This window comes from Panthera pardus, unplaced genomic scaffold (genome assembly GCF_024362965.1).
Source record: "Panthera pardus isolate Hobbes unplaced genomic scaffold, ASM2436296v1 HiC_scaffold_20, whole genome shotgun sequence".
Lineage (NCBI taxonomy): Eukaryota > Metazoa > Chordata > Mammalia > Carnivora > Felidae > Panthera > Panthera pardus.
In genome coordinates, this window is record NW_026526766.1 from 33,313,504 (window position 1) to 33,332,049 (window position 18,546).

Consider the following 18,546-nt stretch of genomic DNA (forward strand, 5'->3'; position numbering starts at 1 on the left):
ACATAGATACATGCAGAGAAAAATAACATCATAGAAACCAGTTGGCTTCTTTCACCTAAAAACTAGGTGTGACAGTGACTGCTTGAGCTCAGGGAGAGAAAAGAAATAATGAGGGAATTATTGGGAATAATGAGGGTTCAGAGTGGAGAATGAATCTGAAGAAGAGAGAAGAGGAAAAAGGGCATGTTGTGGGGCAAAATAGTATGAACAAATAGGCATTAGAATGAGTCCCGATATCTTGGGACAGATAATGAATGGGCAGGTTAGATTTTACAAAAGTTTCTTGAGGGTAATAAGGCTTGTTATGGAACATTGATAAGTTCCCAATATTGGGGGGACCCTAAGCCTCTTCTCCAGCCTCCCCAAGATCTCTATCCAGGATTGAATGGAGTTGGGTTCACAAGAAGGAAAGCCCTAAATGCTACATAAAAGAGCAGATTGTGTAAGCATCAAAGTGTTACTGAGAATTGATGAAAGGAGAGTAGCATATGATAAGAACAGATATGAGAATTTTAACCAGGGAATAGCCCACAGATGTCTCAGAGGAGGCCAGACTAAAAGCAGAGAGGCTGCCTGAAGAAGCCAGTTACGATAAGGACTATCACAAGGGCAGGGCAGAAAGAGTGGAAAGAATGGAGGGATTTGATTCTCCAGCCACATATTCCTAATTGAAACTTTTGTTTCCCCTTTTATATTATCATATTTGTAATCACATGCTCAGTGTCTATTTTTCCTACTAGACTATAAGCTCTCCACAGGGCATGTCTGTGTCTGCCTTTTTAGAACCATGTACCCAGCATGGTGGCTGGTAAATGAAAATACTCAAAAAACACTTGGGGAACAAATGAATGCATATAAGACACACTGTGAAGAAAAGAGCAACAAAACTCAATGAGTCAAAAATTCTTTGCTTGGTAAATGGAAGCATGATGACAGAAACTAGGAGAAGTAGAAACAGCAATGTTGGAAGAAAAATGTTGCTGGAGATGAATTTGAGGTGATACTAGGATATCCATGTAGAAATGTTCAGAAGGCCATTGGAACTATTGGGTTATATGCTGAGAAAATCACCAGTGTGTCTTCCTTTAATATGGAAAATTGAGCTGGTTGGCTGAAGTACTTTGATTTCTAAATTCCATTTGGCATAGAATACATTGAGGTCATAGATCCAAATTAAAAAAAAAAAAAAAAGTGTACAAAAACTAAGAAGCATAGTTACCTTTTCCTCCCCATCCTAGCCTTATGTCAGAAATTTAATATCTACTTTCATGCCATTTTTTACTTTTAAGAGAGACTTTTTGGTAAGTTAATAATCTGGTTTTCATTTTCCTTTTTAATATACTAAATTGAATTGGAAAAACCCATTATACAAGTGAAAAGAAAATGTGTTAGATTAGAGGATACTTTTTATTTGTTAGAGACATCAATATCTCCTTTTATTTGGGATGGCTTTGTGCCCATCTCTGTATGCCAAAAGAAGGTCAATGGTGAAAGATCTCAGCTTTGATATCATACTGACCTAACTTGAATTCTGGGTCCATCATTTTTTAGTGAGTTGCTTACCTCCTCTGGACTTCTCTCATCTGTAAGTTGGAGTTTCCATTACTACCTAACAGATTTTGTGAATGTTAAATACAAACTGTTATGGGTTGAACAGTGACCTCCCAAAACATTTTTCCATGTCTCAGAACTTGTAAATATGACCTGATTTGAAGAAAAGATCTTGCAGATGTAAGGATCTCAAGATGAGATCATCCTGAATTTTTCAGATGGGCCCTGAATCCAATAACAAACGTCCTTATAATAGACACACAGAGACAGTAAAAGAAAGCCATATAGCAATGGAGGCAGAGTTTGGGGTGATGTTGTCAGCCACCAGAAGCTGGATGGGGCAAGGAAAGATTTTTCCCTAGAGCCTCCAGAAGGAGTGAGGCCTTGACAATACTTTGATTTCAGACTTGGGCCCCAGAACTATGAGAAGATAAATATCAGTTGTTTTAAGTCCTCAGTTTGTGGTAATTTGTTATAACAGTCCTGGAAATCTAATATACACAGATACTTTGTCTACAAATATACTCCATAAATACTAGTTCTTGTCCCTCATTCTTATTGAAACCACCATGTCCCAAGCCTTCTTGTATAAAAATAAAATAAAATGTCTTCTGGAAACATTTCAGTGGAGGAATTAGGACAATATCTGTGCATGATACTGGTATAAAGTGTGAGGGTGTAATTATGAGACACATAAGGAGAACAAAGAAGAGGGTGATACAAAGGTGTTCACATAAGGTGAACAAAGGACAAAAATGAAGAGGTAAAAAAGAAATGAGAGAATGAAGAAATAAAAACAAAACTCCCTCTCATTCCTCTACTAGCTCTTAGAGTCCTTCATGGTGGTCACTCAGTGGAAACCAGAAGGAAATAGGAAGAGACACATTAAGGTGAGGAGAGCCATCTATATTTCAATTGTGCCCTTATGGCATTTCAGAGTTGCTATGCTATCAATCTTCCCAGGTTGGAAGGACTGAGATATGGGCTATTGTCAAGTAAAACTTTCATTAAAACCAAGGCCTGTTGGCTTCTAATTTTCAATCCACTAAATGTATAGTTTCTGCTTGAGATCCAATGAACATCACTCATTCTCTCCTATTTTGCTCAGCTGTCAGATGGAAAGTTAAAAGAAATATTACATATAATGTAAGAAACTACAATAATCACAGCAGTCATAATCCCTGCTGTAACACTATATTTTGCTGAGTACATTAGTGACTTGTCATTTCTAAAGAGCATTTATTTAACAGTAAAGTATGTTATATGTGTCAGTGGCCCACATTCAAAAATAAAAATAAAAAGCAAGTATAAACCATTAAAAAATGTTATTATAAATAATCATATGGCATGAGGGCACATTAGGGGTAGAAAGAATAGCCTCTTCTTGCAGTCTAAACAAATGTATAATGCAACTAAAATAATGAAATCTATCAAATACAAAGTGATTGTGAGCACCCTATTGTAAGGGTTAAATTGTAGTGTAGGGCTAACCTGTAGCCTTAAGAAATAACAGCTTTGTTTTAACACTGTAGATTAAGAGATAACAGCCTTGTCCTATCAATCAAGGGAACAAAAGTTCAAGGAAAATCAACTGGATTAGTGTTTGGATTGGGGCAAGGGCGTGTCTGAACTGTTTCCACCCCCATCCGGGAACTATTTCTTTGTTTTGTTCCCAGGTGATGATAGACGATGTGGTAGGCTATAAAAACTCTGTACCCCAGCTGTTCAAGACCACACTCTAGTCAAGAGTGTCCGTCCTGATCAGTTGGCCTTGCCTCTCATTGCAATAAACTTTGTTGTGACTGTCACTGGTGCCTGTAGCATTCTGTTTTAGGAGTCGTGTGGATGCAACACTTAACTTTTCCAGAAAAAAAAAAAAAATTCCTGGGGCCCTTGATAATCACAGACTCTCACGTCCTCAGTCCCAGTAGTGGTACAAACAGCTCCAAGATAATCGTGTTGTGTTAAGTCCTTAGAAAAAGGGAATGGTCACTTGCCATTTGGTCAATAGTCATCCTGATAAGGTGACATAAAAAGCTGCTACATATATGTGTGATTTATTGAAATAATTGAATCAGGGTCTCGTTTTGGTTTGCTTGCTACTGTAGTTAGACTGGGAACCCAGAAAGCATTTTCCCCCCTGTACACTCTGCCTCTACCTCTGGAAAAAGAGACCAACACTGTTGGGGCCCCTGGGCGGCTCAGTCGGTTAAGTGTCTGACTTTGTCTCAGGTCATGATCTCGAGGTTCATGGGTTTGAGCCCTGTGTGGGGCTCTGTGCTAAGAGCTCAGAAGAGCCTGGGGCCTGCTTCAGATTCTGTGTCTCCCACTCAAGCTCTGTATCTGTGTCTGTCTCTGTCTCTCTCTCAAAAATAAACATTAAGAAAAGATAAAATAAAAAAAGAAGTTTATAATTATACTGGAAACACTAAGCCCCAGGACCACGGAAGCCCTGAGTACAGACCCAGTAACCATCCTGCCATTGAATGGAAGATGTAAATATCTACAGTGGTCACAATAGCCATAAGCCAGGACTATTTCCAATATTTTGAGACATATAAGCTCCTGGGGATTTTCTACAACCTAATTCAGTGGGAGATGTCTTTGAAAACTAGATTCTTTTCACCAATTGGCTAATGGAGAGTTGAAACGGAATCTGCTGGAATTAGAAAAATAAAAGAACTGTGAAAGGTCTCACACTTGTGAAACAAAATTTATAGCTTTAATACTGGCCTGAAGGATGGGAGTAAGTGAAAATTTTTCCAGTGCTGTTCATTAGATTAGTATTTGGTTATACAAGATTCTGTTTATGAGAAACTTCCAACTAAATTAACACATTGTTCTCCAGTGGAATAGGTGGCCTGGGCAATTGTCATCCCATCTCACTATATGTCAAGTAAAGTCCTGCAGCTCCACCCTCTTCCCACATTCTGGTGACTAGGATTAATCACCTCTGGTGTGGGACACATGCAATAACACAGGTTAAAGGGCTATCAAAGCTTGCCATGTATCTGAGCAGATTGCCAGTGCTTTAAGGGGAAGATGCCAGCCTCTGATACTACCACACAGCGCTAAGGGAGCTGCTGGACAGGGAAAGGCAGATGCCCCCGAGATAGAGATCAAAGTGGTCCAGGTCCTCTGCCCTCACTGAAGTGTTTACCCTGAAGATAAAACTTTAAAACATTAAAGAGTGAGAGAGAGACAGAGAGAGAGAGAATACATTTCCATCAGAAAGCAGAAGAGAGGAGTGACTTGTTTGTCACTAATGTCTCTCCCCTGCAGGGGTATGTAAGCTCCCTTTCAAGCTCCATGGAGGGTTTCTCAGAATCCATGGGTACTGTAAATTATGGACAAAATTTGTGTATTTTTGTTAGGAAAGGATTTATAAACTTACAACTCAAAAGAGTTTAAGAATCACTGGGGTAGTGGGGAGAGATCCATTATCACCCCTTACTAGGCAATATTTATTAGTGTAAGCCCCAAGAGGAATAGTTTTCAGAAATGTAATTCCAGTTCTACAGCTCTCTGTAAAAGAAGGTAAAAGCAGGGGTCCTAGACTACCTTTTGAAGTTGTCATGTCTTGTGACTCTATGCCTGCCAGGAGCCATGCACTACGAAAACTACCTCACTGTGAAAATGGCTGTACCTCATTGTATCTTCATGACAGTTCATTGAGGGAACTGTTTTTACTCCACAGGAAAAAAAAAATGAAAAAAAAACAGAGAAGTCTGGTAACTTACCTGAGGTCACAAAGCTAGGGATAAGTCCAGCATTTGGATCCATGTTTGTGGTTTCTAAAACCTCTACTCTTTCTTAGAACTCTCATATGTTGGTTTCATAGGCTCTCACATTCCTGCTTAAATGGATTTCAGATTCCTCCCATGGAGATGTTCATAGGTATACATTGAACATTTCTGTATTTTTAATATATCCTGGTGATTTCAAATCTAGAAAGGAAAAGGAAAGGTATTCTGGTTAGTAACAGTAGAATTGACTGTGCCTATTCTCATATATGGTCTTGCTCTCTTCAGTTCAGCTTTAAAGATGGGATAACTTTGTCTATAGGACACAGAGTGTGGGTTCTTATGACATCTCAGTGTAGCTGAGTACCAGCTATAGTTCTGTCACTATCTCATGCTATGTTGTGGGTATGTCATCTTTCCTGGAAGTAACTTTGCCATCATCTGTCAAATGGGGGCAATGACCCACCTCCCAAGACAGTGGTGAGGGTCAGATGAGATCTTTAATTTAAGAAATACTTTTAAAGTTAAAAATAGACCTACCCTACAATCCAGTAATTGCACTACTAGGTATTTACCCAAAGGATACAAAAATACCAATTCAAAGGGATACATGCGCCCTGATGTTTATGGCAGCATTATCTACAATAACCAGATTATGGAAATAGCCCAAATGTCCATAGACTGATGAATGGATAAAGAAGAGGTGGTACATATACACATTGGAATATTCCTCAGCCATAAAAACTTCCATTGCCTTTTGCAATGACATGGATGGAGCTACATACAGAGTATTATGCTCAGTGAAATAAGTCAGTCAGGCAAAGACAAATACCATGTGATTTCACTCATATGTGGAACTTAAGAAAAAAACAAAGCAGCAAAGGGGAAAAAAAGAAAGTGAGGCAAACCAAAAAACAGACTCTTAACTATAGAGAACAAACTGATGGTTACCAGAGGGAGGTGAATGGGGGGATGGGTGAAATAGGTGATGGAGATTAAGGAGGGCACTTGTGATGAGCACTGGGTGTTATATGGAAGTGTTGAATCACTATATTATGCAACTGAAACTAATATTACACTGTGTGTTAACTAAAACACTAAAACACTGTGTGTTAAATAAAAACTTGAAAAAGAAAGAACACTCTGGATGTAGCACTGAAGCTAACATTAGGATGCATAAACATTTTACACAAGGCACACTACAGAATATTTCTGTTACTTGATTTCAAAACAGTAAGCTCTTTACGGGCAAATTCCTATCTGATTTGTGTTTGTCTGCACAGTGCCTTGAACCTCACAAGAATTCAGTGAGTATGAACCAAGGAAACGGTCAATTCATTCAGATCTATCAGGAGGTCATAATGCCATCAGATATGCAACATGTGTGTAAGTGTGGGGGTCAAAATTTTATATTTGTGTTGTGGAAGAAAAATTAGAAGTAGAGTAAGTAAATGAATTATGTTTCTGTGTAAGTATTTGCAGAAACTACAATTTAATTAAGGGCTATGCCTTGATTAGGAATATTAGCATGAAAAGTATTTGTTGTTACTTTTGAAATTCAAGGCTTGTTGGAAAGCAAACAACTTCATAGAAGTCATAATCAAAGTAAAAGTTTTTACTTAGACTATCACCTAAACTGTTCAGCAGAATACTAGTCCCAAGAGGTGTAGGCAAATATTTTTGGAACACATCACTATGTTCCTTTCACAGAGATTTATCACCTTAAGGCTTAGATAAGCTTTAAAGATGAATCCCATTTAATTGTGTTTAACCCATAATTATTTGGTCCTGTAGTTCATCTTTTTTCCTACCCTCTACCCCCTTTTTAAGAATCATATACACTTACCTCTCATTGAATAAATTTGGGAAATGTTGATTTGGAAATACAAGAATAAACAGAAATAGTTCATGTTTAAGCTAATTGCTGTTATAAAATTATGGACACTGATTAAAATTTACACTGTAAAGTTCTGTTATGACCAAGTACTTTGTGAGGAAGCAAAGATATTTTATCAGCATATGGTTCTGCAGGGTTGAAGATACCCTATATAAAAATATACTTGGAGTACACATGACATTGAGCTCCTTTAATTACCATGCAAAGAGTCCCAATAAATAAATAGGAAATGCTGAAAAACTCACAGACTATGAATTAACAATTCAGGAGAGGAAACACAAATATAATTTAAACACATGTCATAGTAAAAGAAATGTAAATTAAAACTACAATGAGGTAACATTTTAACTTATTAGATTGTCAAAACCAAAAACTACAATAGCATGTGTATTGGAAAGAATGTGGAAAAATGATAGTTCCATTCATTTTTTAGGGGAATATAAATTAGCACAATTCCTATAGAGAACAATGGGGTAATAATTATAAAAATTAAAAATGTACGCCTCCCTTTGACATAGCAATTACCCTTCTGGGACTTTAGTCTGTATTAGTAAAAGAAGATGTGTACAAAGAAGTTTGTATAAAGAAATTCAATGCACTATCGTTCATAAGAACAAAAGATTGGGCAAAAAACAAACAAGCAAACAAAGCTAAATGTCCACAAACTAGTTAAATAAATTATGGTATAGCCATCCAATGGAATCCCAAGAAAGGATAGAACAAGGCAGCTTTCTATACACAGATATGAAATGACATGTTAAGTGACAAGATGCAGAACACTGGGTATATATGTGCCATTTTTTAACACGTGCTTATTTAGGGACAGAACATCTTTGGAAATTTGCATAGAACTCTGGCAGAAATGATTACCTCAGAAGGGGACAAGGAAGTAGACAGGGGTAGGCGGGAGGCTTACTTTCCATTGTATACCCACTTGAACTTTTAAAATGATTTTTGAACATAAATATTATAAACTATTGAAATAAAATGCATTAATTCAACTTAAAAATAAAATGGAAATTAACACAAATATATATATATATATATATATATATATATATATATATATGCCATTCATGGAAATAATTATTGACTTCAAAATCAACCAAAGAATAACTTTTTTTTTTACATTTATTTATTTATTGAGAGACAGAGAAAGACAGAGCACAAGTGGGGGAGGGGCAGACAGAGAAGGAGACACAGAATCTGGAGCAAGCTCCAGGCTCTGAGCTGTCAGCACAGAGCCCAACATGGGGCTCAAACTCACAAACTGTGAGATCATGACCTGAGCTGAAGTCGGACACTTAACCAACTGAGCCACACAGTCTCCCCAGAAAGAATAACGTCTTAATGAGATTCCACTGTATAGAATATGCATAGGAAAATATTTATAGTATAGGAAAAAAGCAGCAATAACAACAATATTCTCCTGAGTATTTGCAAAATAAGAAAGCTGGCCAGAAAGTCTTGCATACTTGTCCTGTGGAATGATGACCTCAAATACTATAATGTTTATAAGTTTGCCTTCATCAAATGTCAGGCACATATAACTCATTGGCATCACTATCATTCTTAGCTTTAATTAGATGTTAGTCATGGATCATTTAGGAGGTCTGAGAATAATGGTAAACCATCTTCACTCTGATGGTGTTCAAATTTCTTAGGAGAAAAACTATTAAACTAACCAGGCCCAAACTGAAGCCATTGAGGCCTCTAATTTTGTAGAGCTGAAAAGGCTAAAGGGACCTTTTTTCAACTGTGGCATCACTCATCTCTATTTCCCACTTGTTCACTGGAAGTAAACAAGAATTTTTTTGTTGTTGGTTTGGGGTTTTGTTTTGTTTTTAAACACTTACTGTGAACTAGATATGGTAGTCCTTGATATGAAAGAGATTATATTATTAAGTCTAGAAACCTGAGAAGATAATATTCCCACCTTTCTTCTCTTTTCTTTTCTTTTCCCTTCCTTTCCCATCCCTTTCTTTCTTCCTTCCCTCCTTCCTTTCTTTCTTTCTTTCTTTCTTTCTTTCTTTCTTTCTTTCTCTTTCTTTTTTCTTTCTTTCTTTCTTTCTTTCTTTCTTTCTTTCTTTCTTTCTTTTCCCTATAGAACTGTTCATTATAGAAGACAGTCTAATGTAAATTCCGAGTAGCCAAATTATATCACTTAAAGAAGTGACTTTTTTCTTTAATGGGTTTTACTTTTGCTGCAAATAGAGACAAATAAATTCAATAAGGAAAACCATCCAGTAGCTTTGGGGTATGTAATCTTTTAAGGCTGGCAGATTTGCCTGTATTTGAAGATCAACCTAATGGGCATAAAGGTCAATTTGCTCAGATAGTTATAATTAATGGAGAACAAACAGTGATTTTGTTAGACCTCATGGAAATCGTGAGACTTTGAAGGATTCTTTTTATTCCGTGTAATTCCATCTCTCAAGGCAAAGGACAACAATATGTATATGAAGATATGTGTACAGCAATCATTTATAACAATTATTTAATAACATTGATCTCATTTAGACACAATCTAACCCTTACTTAATATGAATCCATTTAGTCTAGTTCAGGTAAATTCCAACTATATCTTGACTGAAACAATACAACATTCAGTAACTCTGCCTATGAGGTTTTCTCTCTCAGGCACAGTTACATGTATATTGTTATTCAAGGAAATTGAGTGAAGCTTATATAGACAGGGAAAGAGTAAGAAAAGAAGATGAGTTTATAATTTAGCATTACAAACTCATTACTAGACTAAAGCAAATACTAATGTAATTCCTTTATAAGCTCAATGATATGACTTAATGAGTAATGAGTGAAAGTATTGGATACTCTTTTTCTCCTCCATCTGAAATATGTAAAGTTTGGTAAAGGCCAGATAATGTGGTTCAGTGGAAATAGTTTGGATTGGCACCTAGGAGACTGGATTATCATCTCAATTCTGCCTCTGCCATTTGGTAGCTGAATGACTTTGGACAGTAATTGGATTTTGTTGTCTTCCATTTGTTCATGACCTGAAAGAATTAGACCAGATCATCCCTAAAGTTTTTTTCCAGCTATAAGATTTTAAGATTCTTATTAAAATTTTCCAGTGAGGTTTGCATGCCAGCAAATCCCAGCAAGATGATGGACATGCTATTAAAGACTCTCATTTGAAGGTTGCAACATCAGAGAAGCTGTGCAGGAGTTAGTAGTGTATCAATCCTTTGATTCTGTGAATAAGGTTTGGAGTTCTTAGCGTGAAGAGAGCTAAACTGAAGGTTCCACAAAGTGGTATTTATAACATTTGTAGTTTAAAGCAGAAGAAAACATCAAAACATATATGTTGAATTATTTTTTTAAAACTGTTTTTTTTCGAAAAAAATTATCCATTTCTTCTCTGATTCTAAAGCATTCCCCTCTCATGCATTACCTCTGAGCATTTCAGGCTCACCTGTCTCCAAGCTCATGTTAGGTCAGACAAAGGCAGGGATTCCTGCCAAGTGATTTACGGAGGCAGTAAAACCTATATAATGCAGTGAAGGGAGCAGGATAAGGAAAGCAGAAAAAGCAGATCTGCTTCCTGGGGGACCCAGGTTAACACATATTTTAATCTAGATTTTTAGATTTTTAATCTAAATAAAAGTAACGTCTACTTCTATGTTAACACCAATACTTTCTATCAGTTTCTGAATTATCCATTCCAGGATGAATATTCAACCCCTTGATTTCACACTAGACCTGAGTACTTACTAGCAGCTGCTGAGTTAGACACAGGACTGGAAGAAATAGAAAAGCCTCAAACTTTCTCTGCAGCTAATCAACCTCCACTAAAAAATGTGAGTTCCTTCAGGCTGAGTTTAAGAACCCCCTCAGTAGATATGAGGGAATAGATAATAACCAGGTATTTTAATTAAGCTAAGAATGATTTGAAGCTTAAAGTCAAAGCCTTTACATAATAATTCACAGAAAATGGGCTTTTGGGGAGAAGTATTCATACCAGAAACTCAATTTGTCCATCTGGAAAATGAAGGTTGTAAAAATTCAACATAGTGGAAATGTGACACACGACCACTGAAATGTTGTTACAGGGTTGTAGGGCTGCTGTGAGAAGGAGGTCAGCTACCTCTCAGGAGGACTCAGAGGATACTATTATATGTAACAGCATCTTGGAACCATCTGGAGGCCTGTCCCATAGTCTTACTGGCCCAGAAACATAAATTGTCAGCATACCAAAAGTGAGTACTTATCTCAGGAGTAGGCACATTGACTAAGCTCCCATAGCCAGTGTCGAAGTCCAGAATGTCTGTTGATTTCTATGTACTGAAAGTCATGACAGGGCTGGGAGGCTCAGGGTGGCACTGCTCTCTCTTTGTACCACTTTAGAAGCCATATAATAATCACAACATTGCTTTGTGAGCAAGGGAGCAAAGTGAAAGAGCTACTAACAAGAAACTCAGACTCTGTTGATGCCCTGCCCCATGTCCCCAAAGCTCACCTTTGAACGTCCCCCACACCTGTGGTGGACAATTTCAGATATACCATGGGCAGCTTCCTACTTTAAATGCTTCTTTCTCTCCACTTCTCTGCTTGAACACATCCTTTATGCTTAGGAGTTTGCTCAGATAGAAGCCGGAACAATACAGAAAGGCCAAGGAGTTAATGCTATCCTGCATACAGTCCTCAGCAGAGGCTGAATGGGAGTCGAGGGATAAAGCCCCAGGCTACCTCTAGTTCTCTGGTTCAATGATTAGGGTGTATTCTATATGGTTTCTCAGAAGGTCCCCACCAAGATGAAACCTCAGTTATCCACATTGCTGACTTGCTCATTATTGAACTCTTTGTTGGATTTTCTCCCCTCTAGGCTTGCCAGAAAAAAAAAAAAATGCAGGTAACTGAGTTCAATCTGAATTTCAGATAAATAAATAAATAAATATTTATATATGTATGCATAGAGAGATCTATATATCTATCTAGATGTATATTTCTATTTATATATACATATAGGTAGATATGTATATCTATCATCTATCTACCTACTTATCATCCATCACCTATCTATTTACTACTTATATCTATCTCTTTGTCTTAATCTATCATCTAATTATTGAGAGAGAAAGGGAGAGAGACAGAGAAAGAAGAGCAATAACAAAGCAGATGGGACAAAATGTCAACCATAGGTGAATCTGATGAAGAATAATCAGTGTACTTCATATTAGTCTTGCAACTTTAAGTTGCAAAAGCAAAGTTAAAGTAGTGAGTGCTGGGGCACCTGGGTGGCTCAATCACTTAAGACTCTGACTTCAGCTCAGGTCATGATCTTGCAGTTTGTGAGTTTGGGCCCTGCATCAGACTCTGTGTTGACAGCTCAGAGCCTGGAGCCTGCTTCAGATTCTGTGTCTCCCTCTCTTTCTGCCACTCCCCTGCTTATGCTCTGTCTCTCTCTGTCTCTCAATAATAAATGAACGTTAAAAAAAATTAAAGTAGAGAGTGCTTGTCTAATAATTTGGGAACCTCCTGATTTAGGTCAGCCCTTCATTTACAGATGAGGAAACCAAGTGCCTCTTATAATAATCAACTTTAGCAGAAAAGCAGTGCATTTCAAAATAAAATAGTTTAAGTTTACATGATATGTAATACATAAATCATAACATCAGCAACGCTTTAGTTCCCCACTATTCATGCAAATAACAGAGTTAATTCTCTATATTTTTTTAATATCAAACTTTATTTTGTTCAAAACCTGAGACCTGTTTGGATATTATGTTTTTCATTGCAAGAAAAAGCTTCCCTACTTCTGTTGTGCCCCAGTTATTTATTTTGGATACATTAGAATTATAATATAACCTTGCCTTAGGATATATCTATGTTCCCTGGCGGGGATGCTGAGGGCGGGAATTCTCTATCTCTTGGAGCTGTTTGAAGGAGTAGGTGAAGCAGGTGTGCAAGTGTATAGGGTGAGAGCCAACCTTCCACTCTTCTTTAGGAAGTCTCTCTATGCTAAAGAGATTTTCTTTCTTTCCTTTCTTATTTCTGTTTGCTTTTTTTTTTTTTTTATAGCTTTGAAGGAATGGAAAATTTCTGTGGTAGCTGATAGCAAATACAGAAAGGCTCATTTGCATATAGATGTTTCAGCTTGCAACTGCATAATCCCTTGAGAGAGGCCTTGTTTAAATGGGCAGGCAGGCTGGCATGGGGCTGCTGGGTTCCTAATGAAAACTAAATTGAAACTTGGGAAACATTTGCCTTGGAGGTGGCCAGGCTTTTTAGAGTATCAATTTAAATCTGAAAGATGAGGGCAGTCCTGTCCCAAATTGCCCCTCACTCTTTAAAAGTCCTAAGACAGAGGGTCCGGGAGAAATAGAAAACAATGAATGATTGGTAAAACCTGAGTTAATCAATGTGCTTCTTTTACTTAGAAATTCTGCCTGAAGTTTCAAAACAGTGAGCAGGTGGGAAAGTGGGGATGAACACAGAGGAGAGCACAGAGGCTCTATCTATTCTGGAAGGGACCATTCCCAGATAACTGGGTAAGCCAAGACTATTGAGACAACTGGTAATCCATTTATAGGCTAAAGACTTCAGATCGAATGTTCCTCCCAAACTTGACCGAAGGCTAAGCAGATAAGGACAAGTCTGAAAACAAGATAATGTAGAAAGAAAAGAGATTACAAAAAGGTCAAAAGATTAGCTGGGGGATAAGTGGAATCAGAGAAAAATAAGGGAAAGGTTAGAAACTGATACCAGGCAAAAAAGATAAATCAAGTTAGCAAGTGGAGGAAGTGAACATAGGAGCAAAATAAGAAATGAGATCAGGGCAAATGGCCACAGGATAGAAGAATACAAAGGCTATTAAAACTGAAAATGCAAGAAAACAAAAGAGCTGACAATGCAGATGAAGGAAATAAAATAAAAATATCAAATTGAGTATCTCTAAGGCTTCCATGTCAGAATCTAATAACAGGTATGTCAAAAATTTTCTGTATTTGTTTCCCAGAACACAAACAAAAGCTAGTATTTCTTTGTTGTTATTACCTAGAATATTGTTCTCTTTTGATCAACCTTTACTTCATAATCTTTCTGATTCAATACCTGCAATTGGGTATGATATCCCCACTTATTAGTTAAAGCACCACTGGACTGGATAAAGCTTTTGTTAAATTAACATCTGAAAGAAGACTTTATGTATGAGAAAGATAATGTCTTCTCCAACACACATGCATGTACACAAAGACACCTGTGCACACACTTGCAAGCTTGCTAGATAGAGTGTTTGTGAAAAAGTACATTCTGCCCCCCAGAAGGACACTGCCCCTACAGTGACACTGCCCATACAGTGACATTATAAATAACATTTACTGAGTACCTACCAAGATATTTGAGGTTGACGCTGAACGTGATTGACAGTTTTTTTTACACATTGCTTACAGACCAGGACAACAATAAATAATTACACAAAGAGATATAACATTTATATGAAAAGAAAAAAAATAGAAGTGACAGAAAATAAAATTTGCTATCTATATATCAATAGTATCTCATCTAGGAAGGATAAAACCTGAACATGGAAGAACATTTTTAAAAAATGTTTGTTTATTTATTTTGAGAGGTGGGGGAGGGAGAGGCACCGAGAGAAAGAGAAGCATGCTGCATGCTGTTAGCGCAGAGCCCAATGAGGGACTTGACCTCAGAACCTGTGAGATCTAAACCTCAGCTGAAATCAAGAGTCAGTGGCTTAACTGACTGAGCCACCCAGGATCACCTGAAACATGGAAGAACTTTTGTTTACTTACCTTAAAGACTCTATTAAGTGACATGGATGCCAGATTACAGGAGCTAAATTATTCTGTGTATGAAATAGGCAAAGATAGTGGTCCTGAGGGAAGATGCTGAAATAGCGTGAGATGGAGGGAACTTCGCTGGGAATGGGAGTCTCTAAGATTAAAGACCAAGTGGGATCCTGTGTAATGTAAATCTCCTTTTGCTGCCCCTCAGCAGAATCTCCAGGAGATTATCCACTATTTTGTCAAGGTCCAGTGAATAGGATTTTCTTAGGGGAATAAAGAGAATTGCTGAATTCTGCCCAAGGTTACCTACCCATAAGGTTGTATCTGTTATGCAAAAATAAAATTAAAAATAAAAAAGAGGATATGACAAGCTTAAGACTTATTTATTCAGCACCTACTCTGTCACAGGCTATGGAGGGGTTAAAATTATAACTGAGCCTGTCCCTGTGCTCAAAAGGACTTATGGAACTTGAGTAGAAAATATTTGATCTCATTCCATCCATCATTCATAGATCCAACATTTCTTACAACAATAGAAGATGAACAAGCAAAACTAAATGCAAACAAGTACAGAATCTAAGTATCCACAGCTAAATGCCTTGTGTGCTAACCACATGTCGGATGCTATGTTGAGCACTTTACATACCACATCTCATTTGAAACTCACAACCAATTTCTGAGGTAGATATTTTTGATATTTTTATTGTGTAGATGAAGACACTGAAGGTTAAAAGTATTAAGCAAGTTTCCAAAATCATAGTCATTAAGCAGAAAATCTGGGGCTGAACCCATATCTGTTTGATACCAAAGCCCATGTGTTTTAAAAAGATCATAGCTATTCTTCAGAATTCATAGTATTATATTAAAAAATGAAGCTACTTTGGTTAGTTTTTATTATCTATCAGGGTCCTCCTTCTAGGGAAAAGCACTCAATTTTAGACTGACAAACAATTCCATTTGAAAACCATATGGACAATGTCTACATTGTACCCATGTAGTATTTTTAAAAAATATGTTTAAACATGCAAGTGTGTGACTGTTGGTTGTGATACTACGTAGAGAGTCAATTAGATTTTTCACGTAGGTATTTTGGTGCAGAGTTGACACAGAAAATCATTGCAATCAATAATGCAAATTCAGTCCTAAACATCAAGGATTTCTGTACGTGTATGGGACATGAATTCAGAATATCATTAAATTCAACACTTTTGTTTGTAAAAATATCATATCAAAGCTTTTGACAAAATACTCAGATTGCTTGTGTTTAAAAGGAAAAAGGAAGGAAGGAAGGAACAAATGAAAGAAGGAGGGAAGGAAGGAAGGAAGGAAGGAAGGAAGGAAGGAAGGAAGAAAAGTAAACAGATCTGTTTGTATTGGAAGCTTCTTGCCTTCTGTTTACTAGTTTCCTTAGTGTACCTACCTTCATCCTTGCCACTGACCCCAAGTGACTCTAATCCCAGGTCAGATTTCTCATGTTAGAAATGTTAAGAATTTTCTGAAAAGTATTTATGGTTGAACTAGGCAATTAAAGGCGAGATGAAATTTATATATAAAATGATATCCTCCTATAAAAAATAGAAACCAACAGAACAGAAACCCTTTCTTTCAGGCATTTTAATGACTATTGGACTAAAATCACTCATTACTCTCAGGCACACTGCATTTTGGTTGACCTTGTGGAATGTCTATTTGATGGCTTTCAAAATCACTTATCCATGCAGTTTTGGCATCTCTGTGCTGTGTTAGCAATCCTAGTTTTGTATTAGATTTTACTTCAATCTTTTGTCTAGGTTCTGAATTCTCTCTCTTCTTTCTTATCAAAATATGTAAGCAGGTACAAAGGAGTAATTGAGGTCTGTGAAGTAATCTTAATATTTTAAAATGTTTATCCTAAATCATGCATATACTTATAATAAGATGCAGAAGCTAGATAATGGTTATCTACCTGAAGTCCTAGAATCATTGGGAAATTCTTTAATGTAGTGATGAGAATCCATATAAAAACTTTGGGAAATGGTAAACACATGGAATGTTTAACAGCACTAGATGACAGTAATTTGGATTTTGCTTTTATCTTATCAGTGATTTAAAAAAAGGCAACAGTGTCTATTCAGAGATGAAATTCATTTGTGTCTAAATTTTCTATCCTCTCTAGTCATATTAGCTTTTTAAAGTATTTATTAAGTGGTTGATTACTATTTCCCTTGTACTGTGCTTTATATTAATATATGATCTCATATAATGCTCATAGAAAATCTATGATCTAGGAATGATTAATATTTTCAGTTTATGGATACACCTAAACAGAGGTTAAGCAACTTGCCTGAGGCCCCACAGCTAGGAAGTAGAAGATCTGGGATATGGATAAAAGTCTGTTTAACTCTAAAGCCTGAAGCTTAATCCATATTGCCTGCTCAGGGCAGCCCAGGAACTAGCCATGGAGGCCTGATATCCTAACATCATTTCCCCCTACTTGTGATAAGATTGCTCTTATCTTTGCTTGAGGATAAGACTCTGCTCCAGTTCACGGTCTGGGTGGGAGTGACCTTACCCCCTGGTTCCTGGGGCAGGCACAAGAAGCAGGCCTGACCAATTAGAGCATATCATGTCCTTGGCCATAATGGTTGGATGTGGTGCTAGTTTGGGTCACTATATAGGCAGAGTTACCCCAAAAGAAACTAAGATCAAGAGGCAATAAATAGAAAGAACTCTAGACCTAGGGATAGTATTTGAGTCTCTACATCCCCACATACCTTGGACTTTTCAACTTCTCAGTTTAAAGGCCAATAGATTCCATGCTTATTTTTATTTTTCTGGAAGCCAGTTTGAATTAGGGTTTACTTATAATTAAAAAAAGCCTGAGGAAGAGAACACAGATATTCCTCACTTAGCCATGAAACAATATTGGCAGGAAACATGGAACAATGTGGAATCTTTTCCTCCAGTCTCTTATACTTCCATAACTTGTGACCCTTTACCAAAGCTTTACTGATGCCAACTCTTTCAGCTTGGTATGATAATCAATGGTGGTATTTTGAAGTTCGCACTCTGCTACTTTTTCCTTGAATCCCTGCCTTTGACTGTTTTATTTTGCTCTCATTACTGATACTTGGATCAGCAACTGAGATGGGGTCCAGGTCAAGGAGATTTGTAATGATCAGAACTAGAAGTTTGTCACTGAGTAACCAGAGAAGGTTTTTGGTTTTGTTTTGTTTTGTTTTAATTTTTTAAAGTTTTATTTATTTTTGAGACAGAGAGAAAGAGTGCAAGCAGGAGAGAGGCAGAGAGAGAGGGAGAAACAGAATCTGAAGCAGGTTCCAGGTTCCAAGCTGTCCATACAGAGCCCAATGTGGGGGCTTAAACTCATGAACTCATGATCATGACCTGAGCCAAAGTTGGATACTTAACCAACTGAGCCACCCAGGCACCCTAGGGAAGATTTTTTTTTTAAAGAAGTATTTTGTTGTAATAATTTCATGAAGGAATTAATAAATTTGTAAAAAAAAAAGCTTTATATAATTAACAATTTATATTACACATATTTATGACCTCTTATTTTTATTCAAATCACAAAAAAATTCAGATTTTA